This window comes from Macrobrachium nipponense, chromosome 25, assembly GCF_015104395.2.
Source record: "Macrobrachium nipponense isolate FS-2020 chromosome 25, ASM1510439v2, whole genome shotgun sequence".
Lineage (NCBI taxonomy): Eukaryota > Metazoa > Arthropoda > Malacostraca > Decapoda > Palaemonidae > Macrobrachium > Macrobrachium nipponense.
In genome coordinates, this window is record NC_087214.1 from 39408966 (window position 1) to 39428471 (window position 19506).

The following is a 19506-nucleotide window of genomic DNA, read 5'->3' on the forward strand; positions in this document are numbered from 1 at the left end:
CACTTCTATATTCCACTGGCCTTATATCCAAGGGCTCTTTTCAAGATGTTTACCGTTCACCTGAGGTAAGCAGTCTGCACCTCATTTATACTTGGGCAACTTGGTATTGCCTGAAGATATTTTCTCAGGTTTTTCTTTATAAGACCTGTTGCCCCTACCACCACAGGTATTATTTCTAGTTTTATCAGTTCCCATGTACTTTTTGGACGTTCTTTATGTCTTGGTATTTTTCTTATTTTGTGCCCTTCATATATAATTGAGGCCGAAGTCACTGGGTACTTCCACAATCTATACTCTTAGCTGTTTTTTCTTCCTTGTTGCAGATCACAATGCCAGGTTTTATAGCACCTCCTACAATATATCTTTATGTTGGAATTTGCTTGTCATAAAAGATGGTAACAGCCCTGTTGGAGGTGACTGGATCTGGTTCATACTTCCACACTTTTTCTTTTACTTCAATTCTGTATTCTTTACATATTTTCCAATGTATATATTTACAGATCTTGCTGTGGCAGGTTGTGTAGTGACCATCTGCAAGCAGGGTCTGGCAGGTTGATATCAGATGACCACCACTCTCTCCAGTGTGAACTGTCATATGAATGTTAAGATTATCTCTCAGAGAAAATGCTTTCCCACAGCCATTACATTTAAATGGCTGCTCTCCAATGTGAAACCTCATATAACACTGAAATCAATTTCCTTGGAAAATCCTTTCTCACAATCATCACATTTACATGGCTTCTCTTCAGCGGGACTGAGAAAATCTGGCAGTAACTGAGGCAAACAAAGGATGAAGGAGCCAAACAATACCAAATAGTGACCTTCAAACTAATTTATTATTAAGAAAATTTACAGAGGAGTCACATTTACACAAATGAGTCAGGTTCATAAGTAGATGGGCATGAAAAAGTTATAAAATAATGTCATAAAGTTAGTACATAATGGTCAAGAAAAAAATTACCAAAATCAAAACAAAATGAGTCAATAAAATAAATGACCAAAAGTAACTAGTTAACTAAAGATCATAGATACACTAAACTTCCTAGTTATTTTAACAGTCAGTAAATTCATACAAATTGAGTCTGTAATATAAATACACAAGAAAACATAAAGCCAAAAATAGAATCAATACGTAAATAACAAAAATCAAAATAAATTAAACATCAATAATGACCATTTAACAGAACAAGTATTACCTTCAAGCAAGTCAATAAAAATATGTGAATCAAATGAATTCTATTACTACATTAAACAGTCAGAAAATTACAGTAAACAGAGCCAGTACAAATTATGACCTCAAAAATTAAATCTGAAATTACAGATAAAGCAAAAGTAAAAACAACCATATATCCAAAATAGTTACTATTTTAGCAACAGCATTAATGAGGCAAGCTTAAACACATTACTCCTGCAAAATACTATCAAAACAAAAGGTATACATTGCACAATTATACATACTACATAAGATGCAATAAGACACTTCTAATATTGTGATATCTTTGTCACAATACAACCCTTAGCCCAAAACAAGAAATAAACATGACAGTGTTAAACAAATGCAACCACAACAGGGCTAACAAAGATGAAGTGACCTTTTGAAGCAAGCGAGGCTGCAACACTTGGACAAGGTCACACACACAGATGAGAAATAACAAAAACCCGCGGAGTTGCAATACTCAGACGATATCCCACACATAGACAAGGTTAACCAAGAGGGTGAGGTTGTACCTAAGGAGAAAATGTTTTCCCACAGTTATTACATTTATATGGCCTCTCTCTGGCTTATGTTTGTCTTACCTACAGTGTGAAACCCCTCATATGAATGTTAAGATTACTTTTACTAGAAAATGCTTTCCCACACTCATTACATTTAAATAGCTTCTCTCCAGTGTGACTCATCATATGATACTCAAAATTACTTTTACTGGAAAATGCTTTCCCACAGTCATTACATTTAAATGACTTCTCTTCAGTGTGAACCCTCATATGAATGTTAAGATTACCTTTCTGAGAAAATGCTTTCCCACAGTCATTACATTTAAATGGCTTCTCTCCAGTGTGACTCATCATATGATACTCAAAATTACTTTTACTAGAAAATGCTTTCCCACAGTCATTACATTTAAAAGGCTTCTCTTCAGTGTGACTCATCATATGATACTCAAAATTACTTTTACTAGGAAATGCTTTCCCACAGTCATTACATTTAAATGGCTTCTTTCCAGTGTGAACCTTTATATGAATGTTAAGATTATCTTTCTGAGAAAATGCTTTCCCACAGTCATTACATTTAAATGGCTTCTCTCCAGTGTGAACCCTCAGATGAATGTTAAGAATACCTTTCTGAGAAAATGCTTTCCACAGTCATTACATTTAAATGCTTTCTTTCTAATGTGATCCCTCTCATATGACTTTCATGATGAGTTTTTTTAAAATATTCTTTCCCACAGTATTTACACTTGAATGGATTCCCCACAATGTGAGTCCTCATATGACTGTTAGGATGAGATTTTTTAAATAAAGCTTTCCCATTTCTAGGCCTTCTTTCCATGGTGTTTTTGTTTCTGGGAAAAAGCTTTTCCACATTTGCGGAATCTGAACTGCCTCCCTCCAGTGTGAGCTGACATTCAAGTTCTGAGGTGGCGTTCCCAACAAAACTGCATGGAAAAGTGTACAGTTACCACAGGTGTCAATGTGCTACATAACAAAAGCAGACTTCACACTTTATGTACCAGGACAAAACTAAACCAACCTAAACATTAAACTTGACAAGAAATCTGGTAACATAAACCAATGTATGTCAGCTTTTTCCAACATTCCTAAATTTCTGGCAAAAATCTCCAGAAATTTTCATAAACTTGATAGAAGTGTGTCTGAAATGAGAAAATATAACACAATTAAAGAAAAACAATCAGAAGTATGTCTATCTAAATGAAAAAGCAATTTTTTATTAGGCTTCTGATAAACAAATCAGAAGCCTAATAAAGAGTATTCTTTCGCACAAAGCTGCCATGAGCAGAAACCTGTTAGCATGGCACAGACCAAACTCTTAAAAATCAGGGAACCTTGGGACCAGGTAGTCACTGCTGGAAAACAGAAAATCACGGAATATAGAATACAACACCTCAAAAATGAAGCCCTATGTAACCATAGTCTTGCAAGCTTATTCCACATACATATAGCCTAGTTGCTAACTTAGCCTACTATTTTGCAAAGTTCAGACACCACTTTTTATCATATTTTATTACTCATATATTTTCACCAAATCATTTCATAACTTATGTATTTATTTCTTTGAACTTTCTTCATAATATATAATTTTCTTTCAAAAAGTAGGCTTTATAAAGCAATAAGCCCACATTCCTGAGTTAGCCTAACCATAAGTCAACAACTTTACTTTTCTCTGAATCTGCAGAATATTATTGATGACTTTCCTCTCCAAAATTTACTATCTTCATAATTATTGCTATTACTTTCTTCATCATTTATTTTTATTTAAGAGGATAATGAAATGATAGAAATAAAGACTGAATTTCGGCGATCACACACTGCATTTGGCACTTAGCCAAAAAAAATAAACAAAGCCGATTACCATCTATTGAGGAAAATGAACACTATACATTCACTATTGGGAGTGTAAGAATAGAAAACCTTTTCTAGCATAGATAAAGATTTATGTTTGCACTTCTTACCTCTAGCATCATCTGCCTCATGGGTGGCACATCAAATGGGTAAATATACACAACATAAAAGAAATAATCAAGACCTTTATCACCTGGTTCCTAAGCACTCACTCCACAAACACAGTACAGGCATACAAGTACACTACAACTATTTGCGTTAAGTGCAGGTTTTTTTTTTTTTTTTTTTTTTAGCTACAGTTTCACTTTTTACCTTTCTCTTCCATACTATTCATTACCAATTTAACTGAATTCCTTTATTTTTTGAACAAATTTAATCTTTGACCATTCTCTTTCCTCCAACAAGACACCCCAAAAAAGTTGTAAGCAATATGTGGTGCCCCCTTGTAGCTGCTCAACGAACTAATAGCTGCTGATTCAAAATCATGCTGAATAACTGGAGTTCCCAGACCAAGTCTGAAATAAACCTATAACAACAGTCTTTGGAGCATGGTCAAATGGACAGATCACTGACAACCACATTCTAAGGCTCCTTCACACTTTCATGACAATGGCTGGGATGGAACATTAAGCTAAATGCTATGCAATGTGCTAAGCAACCATAACTAGTCTGAAGGTGATGCAATACTGCAATTTTTGAAAGTAAGTTGTATTTTTCCTAATTATACAAACCAGAGGTCCTTTACAATAGGAATACTTGCAGCGTTAGCATGGCCGTTATATTCTGAACAAGGTGGTTAGGCAGTAATTACCTTTGGGTAGGCAGGAAGACTTGCTGCCTGGACTTAAATACTCCAATTTACTTGCAGCCCATGTTTCAGATTGAAGGGTGGCATGAGGTGGGCAATTAGTGTAAAGGACCTCAGGTTTGTACAGTTCGGAAAAATACAATTTACTTTCAAAAATTGCAATTTGTTCCTACACGATATACAAACCCTCAGTCCTTTACAATAATCAGACTCACTGGTTGGAAGGAGGAATCTGATTGAGTCTCTAGGTCTGACTGGAGTTCAGTACACCTGGGCAATTCCTCCTGGTCGAAAGAGCGAGGAGGAATGCTCTGCCTCTGACACACTGATCGGTTGATCAGTGTCTAAGAACTGCAAAATCAAAAGTCACACCTCTGGGCCTTTTCAAAATGATTGAGGAACTGTAAGTCACATGAAAGAGGGAGCAAAGAATATTAAGAGTCGGAGACATTAAGGCAAAAAAAAAAAAAAAAAAAAAAAAAAAAACGAGACGTTCCTGCCTTACTGTTCGCATCTCCTTCCTCTCCTGGCTAGAGGAAGGAGGGGGACTAATTCTATGATTCTGATAAGAAAATGGAGCATAAATTTTCATAATAAAATTTAGTATTTGGATCATAGACCCCTTAAATAGAAGGACTGGTATCCTCTATGCTCGGTATCTGGAACTTGGGTCCAAGTTGGAACTTGGGTCCCACCCACAATTTGTGTCAAATATGATGACCTAGCCAACCTTCATTCTGGTGTCTTAAGGGGTTTTGAAGGACGAAGAGTTCATTTGTCATACTTTTAACCTCCTACGATGTCATCTGAAGGTCATTTAAAGGTCAAATATAGGTCATTTAAAGGTCAAATCTCATAAAAAACACAAAATCATACAGAATATTGTATATTCTCTCAATTAAAGCAATGGAAAACACACCATAAGTTACCCTGTCACTGAATTAAAATCCATATATAAACAGTTAAGCCTGGAGAAACAACAGGAACATGTCTAAGGCAAACAATATAGTTATTCTAGAAACAAAATCATTGAAAAAACATTCCATAATATAAATAACATTAGGTACATGTTTAGTTTTTAGCAGATAGTTCTTCTTTTCTTCTCAAGCAGCCAGTCTGCATCTTTGAACTCATACTCTGTTATGCAATGAGGGAATAATTTTATCAAACTGGGACCATTTACTGAGAAGGCTATTCTTTTGCAGACAACCAGCTTTAGAAAAATATGTCTTAGGTATTTCCTTTCCATTGATTTTTCTCAACGCATTTAAGATACAAAAACCCAAATGACGATTTCACATGTTGCAAATGGAGAAATTGGATAACGGAACGGCCCTTTGCATCAGTTTTAGAAATGTAAATATCATCACTATCACAAACAATACGATAATCCTTTGAGATATGCTCCTGGATGTCATTACAAAATGAATAAAAGTCGCCGATCTTATCCACAACTTCATTTCGGAGTCTTTCGTTTTCAGCTCGGGTCTCTGCTGAAGCAGTTGTAATTCTGGGTGCTGAGGGGACCTGCTTTAAGCATGACTTTGAAACTCCAGGAAATGGATGGTGGTGGATGACTTGGTCTTTTCCCTCCTTTAACTGTAATCCATTCAGTCTAAATGATGAGCACAGGCATAGATCTGCTTCAGCTGCAGCAAACTGGAACGCTCATTTGGCATAGCATCAATCTAACGGTTTCGCTCCACTTCATCAGTTGGAAATGATACTACTTTGGTTTATGGTTCATCCCTGTAATTTCCTCGACATCCGTAGACATTACACTTCTTAGGCATTGTGCGTTGTTAGTAGAAACCCCTGAAACAAAATTAAATAAATTATATCAATTATGGTCTAAGACAGTTTTGGCAATTAGTTTATCAATATGTTGCTAGATTACATTCCTTTTTCGACTAAAACATAAACTCCTTAAATAGGCCCATTTTATGACTAACATACGGCACTAAAAGTGAATAAATGTAAAAAATGTTTACATACATTCAAATCATTGTTTACATACATTCAAATAATTGTTTACATACATACAAATCATTGTTTACATACAGTGAACATATTACGTCATAAAATAGTGGGACCCAAGTTTCGCAACCCGAGAGTGCAAGATACTAGTCCTTCTATTTAGGGTCTATGATTTGGATACTACCTACTGTCAAAGTTAGCTATATCTCTGCCCCAATTAGGCAAGTTGGCATTAAAAAAAAAAAAAAAAAGATTTGTAAGAAAATTACCAAATTGCTGCCTGGATGACTGTCTAGTTCATCTGTTCTACACCAGGTGTGTTTCGAATGTTTAGATCATGTCAGAATTCTCCTTGACAGCCCATTAAGTTGTGGGGAGGCTGGGTGGGGTCTACTTTAACAGTAAGGAAGTATCCAAATATTAGATTTTATAATGAAAACTGATATTACTCGAGATGCATCTTACCTACTGTTAAAGTAAGCTGATTCCAACATTAGGAGGATGTTCGGTAGTGCAGCTAGACAAAAATCCGCTCAGCCAATCAAGCTAAAGGTTTCTTGCATGAAACCCAAAACATTCTTACCTGATCCAGAATCCTTTCTGGATTTTACTACCACCAAAATTGAATTCCATTCAATTCTCATACATGTGCAGCAAAGAGCAGCCTTGTGGAGAAAACCACTTTAATTCAGTCAGAATGAAACAGAAGCGGTGTGAAGGGACCCCTGTGCCTGGGTCCAAAAGCCCTATAAAACAAGTCACTTACAATAAATACCTTTATGATATAACGGTATGCTACCATACATAATTTATACCTTCATGCTCCCCAAAATATTAAAACCTGGATTTAAACAAAAGACCCTACTGGACTGCTCTTTCTTTGGTTCAGGAATCAGCACTACCCACTACCAGTAGCAGATTAAGAGCTTTACTGTTTTCAATCACGATTCTACATGCTTAAGGTACTGAGTGGGTAAAAACCAAATTGCACTTCTGCTGCGCCACGTCAATCCTATTCTGAAGTGACAAATTGACATAACATTAAATGAAGTTACAAATGTTGCTCACATTATGAATGTTTACCTTCAACAAAGGTAGCAGATATGGAGCAAGTTCTCATGAACTAGCCTAATCAAATACATCACCAAGGACTTGATGTTCTTTGACAAAGATGTTCTAGATATCTAAAAATACAAAATTAAAGATTAACGTTACCTCTTCCAGGTTTAACCTTCAACAAATACATTCTAGGTTTTCTAAACCCCCAAGACAAAAAGTTAACTTTGCCTCCTCCAGGCTTAACCATTGGTAAAGACAGCTAGGTTTTCTAAAACCACACAAGATTAATTTTGTCTCTTCCAGCCTTAACAAAAGGTTAACTTGCCTCTTCCAGGTTTTAAACTTTAACAAAGATGTTCCAGGTTTCTAAAAGGATAACTACCTCTTCCAGGTTTAACCTATATGATTAAGTTTAATTGCCTCTGGAGGACACAGAAGCATTTCCTTTTCTTCTCCACTAAGGAGGATATATTGGAATTCTTACAGTTCTCTGTTAAACATAGTCTTAACATCATCCTCAGCCCTAAGGCAGAAAGATAAAATAGCATTCCCTTTACCAGAACTTAAAGAAGATTGCCTGCAATAATTTTACTCATTCTGCCAATAGTGCTAAATAAAAGGTTTCATAGTAAATAATTCAGATCAAGTTTAGACTTGTATCTAAACCCCAGAGAGAGACTGATATAGAGGTGAAGGGGCTTCAATCTCAACACCTTACAGTGCTGATCCTCAGCAAGATCTAAAAGCTCATGAAAACATACAGCGAAAAAGCCTTACTATTTCTACGAAAGCAGAAAAACATTCATTTCTACAAGGTTCCAGGTGCTGAAAATTCCTCTAGAATGGCACCCTAAGCAATACACAGACTGCTGATTTTGACACAATGCCACAGTTGTTTCCACTTGATTAAGTAGAGCTCCTATGATAACTTGAAAATCCAATTATTGGGTGGGACATTTTAGCATCTCTATGCTGTTAAGGAGATGCACAAGTTAGTGGAAGTGCATGTAGTTGTAGTCAAATTTATTTCCTCTTAACAGCAGAATAAGAGAGGCATCTACCGAGAGCGCTACAAATTCTGAAAATCATTTGCTCTGAGGCTACAAAGGTTCTACAGGAGACACTGAGCAATTCTTGAACTTGAAATCGCTCAATATTACTTACAGATACAAGGGGCAGGCATGCAAGTCTGAATCAGGCCACATTAAGGAAACACATCCACTGCTCAAGTCTGAGGGCCATCAAAGGAGAGCAATTGTCTGGATGTTCCTGTTCATCTACATGGTAGTTAGTCTACATGAGGAGTTCCCACAGCAACTGATGAACTTACAGATGTAAAGACCATCTGTAGGTAGTTTGTTCTTTCTGAATCCTTCAATTGCCAAAATACTGTCCTTCCATACTTTGAATGATCAAAAACCAATAGTGTTTTGTTAATTACACTCAAATCAACAAACTTCCCACAAAGACTGTTTTTGACTAGGGATAGACCTGCTAAGCATCTCTGATGGTCTTTCCACTGCCCTGACATTTAGAAAGTTTTACCAAATGTATGCTGACCATTCTATGTTGTATGAAAGGGTAATGACCGAGTTAAAACTGTATACTGTCGGACAGCAAAGGGAAAAACCAAAACCTGGACATAAGTTTAAGAACAAAACGGCCAACATTTGGTTACAGAGTCAGTCGTACATAACCTGGCGACAAAGAAGGTTCTGGATTCCTTGTAAATTAAAAGAAAGTTAGTTGTAAGTCGTAATTTCTTACGCTGAGACTGTATATTAATTGAGCTTGATTATCTTATAAAATCACCGGTGAGCTCATGTTCCCAATTAGCCCTTACATTATAGGAAGCTTCCTTCAGGCCTTAAATTCTTCAAGAAGCAAGTGCCTAGTCATCTTTGACAGACAAGGCTGCACCAGTAAGTATAATCATTCCCCCATATCACTAGATAAGAATGAGGATTTAGAGAATTAAAAATTGTAAAGCATAAAAACTGGATAACGTGAAGCTACAGGTCCATGTCCATTTAGAATACTGTTGGCAGAGTTGACCAACTTGAACCAGTGATTCAGTAGAAAAGATTCTTGTTCCTAAAAATCGACACAATCCACTTATGTGCAACAAAATCCCTGACAAACTAATACAGGTGCTGTACACTAATCTAAAGAAAGTGCACATAAAAGCAATACCTTCTTGTAAACACATCTTGAAAGAGCTTGCATAACTGAGGATGTACTGGTAAGAGGAATACGTTTCTGCATGTCTACCACTAGTCTGACCGTTCTTAGAAAAGCACTAAAACCATGCTAGAAAACGAAAAGTATGGGGACAGACACTTCTTGTTATTCAGTCTCAAAATGTTCAAGAATGACTGCCTACTTCCAATTGCTTATGGAGCTAGGAAAGATGGGTAAACCCCAATGAATTACCAACTGGCCCATTCATTCTCTCTAATACAACCTCCTACTAAAGAGAGAGAAACTTCTCTTTAGTAGGAAGATGGCAAACGAACAGCTATAAGCAGGGCAGGAGATTAAACTAGTGCAGGACAACCAAAAAAGAATCATAACTCCCCTTCACCATCTCCACCATGTAAGGTATTGGTCCTAAGTCTCTCTAAGCATGCCAGAAAGTTGCACTGTCCATCTACCAGAACTTGAGGTCTGCACTTTTTCCAGAAAGGTATAAAACAAGACTGTACCAATATACCCACTTATCGCCTTAAGGACATTAGCTTGCAACTTCAAAAACGAGTTAACTCTCTTCATCGCTAAACTCCCACTGGTGGCCAAACCTTAAAGCTGGCTTCACAAACTCGCTAGGGTGGCACCTCCAATTCTCCAAGTTGACACAGAGAAGAGACAAACTACTGAGTAAAAGGTAACAACTCAACAAAGCTAGACTGAGACTCCATCATCATGTCCAAAGCACCTGTCAGTCTCAAGTTTGTCTCCCCATAGGAAAGAGAAAGAAACCAAACCTCCTACTGAAGACGGTTTAGACGACAATAAAAGCTTTTATCGCAAGAGGCAGACCTCGGCTCTCCGCAACTTCATTAGACACAAGACGACAAGCCACATCAGACCAAAAGGGAGTTTGTACGTTCGAGTATAAGAGAAGCTATGAAACACACACTTATTGAAGGAGAAAGCTTAGGATCTCTTTGGCAAAGACAAGCGGGACACCTCTATGTGGCCTATTTCCTCAACTAAATGTTGATACAGCGAAGCATAACATTGCAACAAAGGCCAACAAGACCGAAGGAGTTTTTTTAATATCATTCAATCTCTTCTTCCACCACAGGGCAACAGGAGACAGCTGCTGACAAGAGGTAAACAAAAGAGTTTCTTCGCAACAAGTGGTGACAGGAAGCGACACTTGTTGATAGGAGGCGCCAGCAGCTGATAATTGTATTCCATCCATGACTCGATGAAAGGGAGACAGTCTTAAGGGGGCCGGCCGGAACCCCTATGTATGGGGGTATAGGGCGAAAAATGCAGTCATGAAAAAATTCATGGAGCTTCATATGGCAATTGAGAATACGTATACCAAATATTTCGTCAAAGTTCCTCTTACTTTCGTAGTTACAGGGTAATTAGAAAACATAACTCAATAAGCCTAAAACATTCATCCATACAAGAAAATGCAATATTTCTTCTGTTATCGTAAGTTTTGATAATTATTGTCAAAGAAATTGTGAGAAATGGCATCTGTAGAGATTCTGTGGGTTGCAGAGGGGAGTATACAGTACAACTATGATCAGTGGGAGCACAGACTTCAAGTAGTCTACACGTTCGAGTTACACCTCTGACATTCGCTTGCTTTTATATATGTTTATCTATGTTTCGGCAAGAATTTCATCATGCCAATGACGAAAAGACAAGGAAAACATCTCGATAACATAAAGACGAAGAAAATTCGCTCTAATACGATTACAGCATAATCATAATATATGCGATATTAGCATAGTTAGTGAAGAGAGAGGGAGGGTTGCGTAGTAAGTAAACATCCCCGTCTTGCCTGAAGCACACGTCACACTGTCCCCCAGGCTACGATCTTTGAGCAAAGGGATCTTAATTTATGATAAATAACATAGTTTTGGTTTATTAATACCCAAAAAGGAATATGAAATTCATAATAATTATGATTTATTAACATTGTCTTTGTAAAAAGAGAGTACAACTTATAATTTCACCTCTTGACATTCTCTTGCATTTACGTTTGTTTATTTTTGTTTCGGCAAGAATTTCATCATGCCAAAACATAAAAATACTAGGAAAACATCTAGCTAACATACAGAAGAAAATTCGCTGTAATAAGCCGAATTAGTGAAGGAGAGAGAGAGAGAGTTGCGCAGGAAGGAGTGCCCCGTCTTGCCTGATGCAGTGCCCCAAGCTACGATATATGATTAAATTATGATAAATAAAATAGTTTTTGTTTATTAATACACAAAAAAGAAATATACATCCATAATAATCATTATTTATTAGCATTGTCGTTATATAAAAAATACGAAGAAAAACTTTGAACGCCCGTATCTCAAAACTATAGTTATTGACCTTCAAAATCTATCTTCTCACTTAGTTTTAAAGCTATAACATTGGAATTTGGTATATAACTCAGAAAGACGTTATAGAACAATCAAATGAAGCCCTTTTTTCCAATTTTTGTTTCGTCTTTTTTTTTATAAATTTTGTTTTCCTAATTTATAGGGTTTATTTTTTTACCATAATGAAAAATTCATATCTAGCAAAAAAATTACTTTTAGAAAAAAACTCCTCATTTGATTGGAAGTCTACATCAGGTCTATATATGGTAGTAATCCCAGGTCTTAATATTAAATATCAAGGGAGGAGATAGAATTTGAAAAAAGATAATTTTTGGGATAAATCGCCCTGGCGTCACAAAACTGAAGGTCAGAGGCGAAAATCATATGCGGTTTGGAGATGTCCCAAGTCACCTTATTAAGTGGTATGAATATCAAAGTCCTGTCCTTAAAGAATGGCATTAGCCGGCCGGCCCCCTTAAGCGACTCATGGAGTCGGTCATTCATGTACATCCACATAAATCAGTTGATGGAAAGAAAGAGGCACAAAAGAAAATGGAAAGATTGGGAGGCAGGGGAGAGAGTTACACTCACTCTCCCACATCGTTCAAAAATCACAATTTTTGAAAGTCAATTGTATTTTTCCTAACTTTACAAACCTAGGTCCTTTACAAAAGGAATTACTTAAGGCAAAGCCTGGATGTGGTCGCTGAACTTTCAAACAAGGCAGTGCGGTAGTTATCTACCGCTGGGTTGTTGCTTATGCCAAGACCGGGATTGAGCGATCAATTTGCTTTCGGCCCAAGTAACACATTGAGGGGTGGCATGAGATGGGCAGTACAGTGGTACCTTGAGATACGAAATTAATCCGTTCCGAGGCGGCCTTCGTATCATGAGCTTTTCGTATCTTGGACCGCATTTTACATGTAAAATGGCTAATCCGTTCCAACCCCTCCAAAAACACACCAGTAAATTTCATAATAAAGCTAAATTGACCTATAAACAATGAAATACTACAACAATTTGGACCATTCAATACCTAACTTAATACGTACTGCTAATATACCTGTAAATAAAGTGTATTAGTGTACATGGTATACAAGAAATACTGTATGTACATACGTACGTATGTAGTAAAATGTGGAAGCTTACCTTTTGAGTGAGGCTATCTCCGGAAAGTGGCGACAGAGGAGGAGGACAGTTAACTTTACGAAACATAAAAAAATGTAAGGAAAACATAAACTAAACTTTACGAAACGCATTAACAAACTGTAACACTTAACTTTAAAAAAACTTTTTATACAAAATTTCAACTTCTTCACCACTTTCAACTTTCTGTTTTTTGTATCACTTGGTTCTTCCTTTTGCTTACTACTCCTATAGTACAGTACAATTAGCTCAATTTTAGCTCAAAACCTCAAAATTTAGAATGACAAACTGAAACTTTGGGAAAATGTACAGGTGATTTGTGTTATCTTCATCCAAAAAGTCCCAAAAAATCCAGTGACGGGTTTCGAGTTATGGCCACAAAATGGCGGCCATTTGCTTTTTCAGTTTTTCTCATTTATTGCTCCTAACCCTTAAATGCCGAGCCGGTATTTCCGAAAGTGTCTCCCGAATGCGGCAGCGTTCGCGAGTGAGAGCCGAAGTGGAAAGGTTTTTTTTTCAAAAATCACAGCACGCCTAATTTTCAAGATTAAGAGTTCATTTTTGGCTCCTTTTTTTGTCATTGCCTGAAGTTTAGTATGCAATCATCAGAAATGAAAAAAATATTATCTTATATAAATATTGGAATATATGACAGCGCAAAAAAATGTCATATAATTGTATACAAATTGCGCTGTGAGCAAAAACGGTTAAAGCTAATGAGTTAATTATTTTTTCGTTGTATTGTACACTAAATTGCGATCATTTTTGGTATATAACAAATTGTAAAACGATCAAAGCAACATAGAAAATATTATCACAATATGATGCATGAATTTGTAACGTTCGGACGTAAAAAAAAGTTTTCAAAAATTCACCATAAATCGAAATATTGTGCTAGAGACTTCCCGTTTGTTGCAAAATGAAGTTAATTGATTGAATATTACTAGACTGTAAGTGTTGTAGCTTACAATTGCAGTTTTCGACCATTTCGGTCAAGTTAAAGTTGACCGAAGGTCGAATTTTTCTATTTATCATTATTTATATGAAAATATTTCAAAAAACTGATAAAAGCTACAACCATGGGTTGTTTTTTGTTGTATTCTACATGAAATTGCCCACATGTTCATATATAAAACTTCAAGTAACGGCTAATTTAAAATGGTGCAAACATTACGACAATCGGACGAAAAAATTTATATTTTCGGAAGAGTTACCGAGCGGACGTAAGGAAAAAGTTTTTTTCATAAATTCACCATAAATCGAAATATTGTGCTAGAGACTTCCAATTTATGGCAAAATAAAGGTAAATGATTGAATACTACTAAAATGTAAGAGTTTTAGCTTACAATTGCGTTTTTCGACCATTTCGGTCGAGTCAAAGTTGACCAAAGGTTGATATTTTGGCACATCGTTATTTATGAAAATATTTCAAAATTGATAAAAGCTACAACCATGGGTTGCTTTTTGTTGTATTCTAGATGAAATTGCCCACATTTTAATATATAAAACTTTACTTAACGGCTAATATAAAACTGAGCAAACATTACGACAATCGGACAAAAACATTTCTGATTTTTTCGGCAGTTACCGCGCGGACGTAGGAAAATTTTTTTTTTTCTTATAATTCACCATAATCGAAATATTGTGCTAGAGACTTTCAATATGTTGCAAAATGAAGGTAAATGATTGAGTATTACTAGACTGTAAGAGTTTTAGCTTACAATTGTGGTTTTCGACCATTTCGGTCGAGTCAAAGTTGACCGAAGGTTGAAATTTTGGCACTTATCGTTATTTATATGAAAATATTTCAAAGTGATAAAAGCTACAACCATGAGTTGTTTTTAGTTGTACTCTACATGAAATTGCGCACATTTCCATATATAAAACCTTATGTAACGGCTAATATAAAACTGTGCAAACATTACATTTGGACGAAAAAATTTCAGATTTTTTCGGAAGAGTTACTGCGCGGACGTAAGGAAAGTTTTCATAAATTCACCATAAATCGAAATATTGTGCTAGAGACTTCCAATTTGTTGCCAAATGAAGGCATTCGACCATTTTTGGTAGAGTCAAAGTTGACCGAAGGTTGAAATTTTGGCACTTATCATTATTTATATGAAAATATTTCAAAGCTGATTTAAAAGCTAAAACCATGAGTTGTTTTTTGTTGTATTCTACATGAAATTGCACACATTTTCATATATAAGACTCTATGTAACGGCTAATATAAAATGGTGCAAAAATTATGTCAAAGTGACGAAATAATTTCTGAGATGTGTTGCTGATGCATTTTAGTGCAAGAAGAAAGAAATTCGCGCTTGCGCGCCTGGGTAACAATTGTAAACAAAACAACATCCGTGAACTCCCAGCATCCCCCAAGGCGCGTGATTCAAAAGTTTCTGCCTAATAAGCCTAAAACTATTTTTCCACGAATTCAAAAAAAAAAAAACCTTTTCGTCGACGTTTCGTATGTCGGTTCGGCACCCAACAGACAATTTTCGTCGACGTAAAATACGTCCAATCGGCATTAAAGGGCTAAAGGGTAAAAAAATAAAATTGGTAGATGTAATATACATTATTTTGTATTATATGGTAGTTTTAGAAGCTATTTGAATAAATTTCATCAGTACTAAATACACCAGTGAAATTATGGGCCTTTATTTTTAAAAAATTCTGTTACTCGTAGTTGACAGGAATATTCCTATTCCTGCTATTGGAAAAATAATTGGTATATCAAAATTTTTACCTAAATAAACAATCTGCAGAATCTTCTTGTCTTTCAAAGGACATCAAAATGACACTTCTAGGACGCACCATTGCGGTGGTATCTTCGTTTGAATACATGTACTTCAATTGGTGCCATTAACAATTACCTAGTTCCTACCATACAATCGTCAACATTTTGCTGTTGAAGACATTCATAGATCACGTGCTTATAACATTACAATTAGTTGAGGATAAATTCTAGGTCACATAACCACAATTACCATAAAAATTATGTAGCAAACTGAGCATATAACCGGTAACTACTTGCAATACAATACAATGTGGGAAAAAATAATTATCAAAATTAGTTTTCAAACTGTACAGCTGTACAGACAAAAATTAACTTCAACTTGATGATACTCCATTTTTACGCACAAGGGATTATGCATTAATTACGCTAAAACAAAAATATGAATCATCATTATTCTCATTAATTGAGAATAGTCTTCATTTTCAGTTTTCCTATGTTCTTCTACATATCCATCTATATCTCCTTCTTTATCTTCATCAAATGAACATTGATTATTGCACCCATGCCCAGCACAATACCCACACATATGTGTACAAAGTTTGTCCACTTCTCCTGCACTGTTGTACTTGATGGAAGGTATGTTAAGAATGTTGGCGTGCTGCTGCTGATGTTGGAGGAAGTGTAGCTAGATCAAATTTGGCCTTTACAGCCTGTTTAGCTATCGTCCTTAAGTAATTAAAGTACCTTTGTTTATCAAGACTACTTTCTGGCTTTCCTCCATACAAGACAAGAAGAAATGCTTCTCTAGCAGCAGCTATACATCTGCAGAGGCTGGGGGTCATTAAAAATTGGCATCTTGTGACTTAGTACAGGATCCTCCTGTAATCTTTTATAAGGAACCCTTTTACCCTTGCGATACAGAGCAGAGGTTGTATCGCAACCTGTTATTGCATGCAGGAAGAGCAAGCTGTCAGTCATGTCCCCCATTGTTTTGCTCTGAATTCTTTCACTGCTGAATATTTTATCAGGATGTGCTTTGTTTGCTGGGATCATCATTTTGATATCAGTCTGAGGTTTGGCAAGTGCCAATTAATAGGACAAAAAGATCAGTGTCCTCCCCCACAATAACTGATTCCTGTCCTGAATCTCGTAAATGAGTTGCTGTTGTTACTATCAATCTGTCAGCATCAGCCTCTGCCTGATGACCTTACAGCCAGCAGCTTCCAGATGGGTAGATAGGAGTTTGATCAATCCTATCTTGTTTTTAATATTTCCTAAGAACTCCTGTTGAGACACTAGGACTTGTATGTGGCTTTCTACAGCTATAACTCTAGATGATTGTGTCCTTCCTCGACGAGTGTTCTTCATCCTCTGTACTGTGAGTGTCATAGCCATCAAATATTGTGTGAGCGTTCCTGTACTTCTGTTTAATGAACGATGTATATTGAGAACATATCTGACTGAATGTAGCAGGACGTTGCCACACAACATGATGAAGGTACCCACCATCTAAAATATACACTGCTCCAGCTGGAGGAACATTTTCACAGGGTGCCAATGCCTCAATGACTGGTACAAGAGGAGATTTTTATGCTTTTCTCATTGAAAAATCACCAAAGAGGGAAGGTGGTTGAGGTACAAGTTCATATCCCAGATATGATGCAAGGTCAGAATCACTTCTAGCAACGCATATAATTCGATGGAATAACTCGTTTACATTGACAGTAATCTATGTATCATTAATCATAATTGATTTTGTTACAGATGACAACGACCTGATGCTGTTTCTTTGCTGTAGGTGAATATCTCTGAATGCTTTTCCTTCCGTTGTTTTCATTGATGCTCTTCCAACTGTATAGGTTTCATCACAATTCACTTTTTCATTGGCAAAAATACCACTCGATATGAAGACTAGGATAGATGTTGGTCGGTTGTATGGGTTGTGTACAGCCAGCCAATCTTTAAAGGTATTCATGTCAGTAAGATCACGAGTCTGCCGAGATTCATGAAGGTCAATATGCTGTTCTGAAGTGGTAGCAGTAACTCCACTAACAGACTCAACAGCATTAATGATACTGGCTGTTGTGGGCATTGACTTAACCCATTTAGCGATAACTGATGGTGTTATTCCATGTCCTCGGGTGAGACCTCAAGATGTTTTGATGGAACGTATAAGGACTTGCTCAATTGTTATATCGGTCCAGATCCCTGACCAGAACTTGTCACATCTTCTAATTGTGAAATATCCCTCTATTGCAAACTTTTCAAACTCCTCTGGTTTCATGACTTTTTCCAGTTTATCATTTTCTGTAGATAGACTTGAGCAGACTTTGCATAATTCAGGTGTCCTGCTGCATGCAAGTATGGTAGCATGAGTTTGTGGTATCGGTGATGTCGAAACATCACTTGAAAAGATGTTTCGTATACAGCTTCTTGAAGTTCGATATCACTTGCTGGTCCATGGGCTGGAGGAGAGGGGTGGTGTTAGGTGGAAGATAAAGAACCTTGATGAAGGAATACTCTGCTAGGATATCTTCCTCGAGACCAGGAGGGTGGGCAGGGGCATTGTCCAACACCAGCAGACATTTCAGAGGAAGGCGCTTCTCTTCCAAGAATTTCTTCACTGTTGGGCCGAAACACAGATTTACCCACTCCGTGAACAAAAGCCTCGTTACCCAGGCTTTCGCATTAGCCCTCCACATCACCGGAAGCTTCTCCTTAAGCATTTTGTGGGCCTTGAAGGCTCGAGGAGTCTCGGAATGATAGACAAGTAGGGGCTTCACCTTGCAATCCCCACTGGCGTTGAAACAAAGTGCGAGCATCGTAAGCCTGTCTTTCATAGGCTTATGCCCGGGTAGCTTCTTCTCTTCCTGTGTGATGTACATCTGACAAGGCATTTTTTTTCCAAGAAAGGCCAGTCCCATCACAGTTGAAGACTTGCTGAAAACTGTAGCCTTCCTTGATCATCATCTGGTCGAACATCTTTTTAAAGGCTACGGCTGCTTTCGTGTCTGAGCTGGCTACCTCCCCATGCTGCACCACCAAATGGATGCCAGTCCGTTTACGGAATTTCTCGAACCACACATGCGAAGCCTTGAAGTCTGGGGTTGGCGTTGATGTCCCTTCTCCTCCGTCGTCTTCAGCCTGGGCAATCAAATCGCCAAAAATAGCGCTGGCCTTGTGGCAGATTGCCGTCTCTATTATCGTATCGCCAGCGATTTCTTTGTCTTTTATTCAGACAAGAAGAAGCCTTTCCATTTCGTCGTGCATGTGGGTCCTCTTGCTGGACAAATAGTGACGCCTTGGAAGGTGTAGCTGCTTTGATGACATCCTTCTGCTTAAGGATGGTGCCTATTGTCGACAGATTTCGGTCTTATTCCTTGGAAAGATCACACAATCGTATACCAGCTTCATACTTCTTGATAATCTCCATCTTCATCTCCAAGAGAGCATCCTCTTCTTTCGTGAATTTCAAGTTTCTTGGCACCCATGACTACTTATATACTCTACGTAATTATGTTATGTAGTACGTATACGTATATAGTAGAGTTCTCACACAACACGATAAAGTGTATTACAACGAAATCACTAACGAATTTACGTTAATAAACGAAATCGTTAGAACGAACGAATACCGCGTG

General features: G+C 37.0%; 1 pseudogene; it reads right to left on the bottom strand.

Moving 5' to 3' along the window:
- Positions 1-1661: 1661 nt before the first annotated feature.
- LOC135199054 (zinc finger protein 845-like) overlaps positions 1662-19506 on the bottom strand; it is a 74931-nt pseudogene continuing 57086 nt past the window's right edge.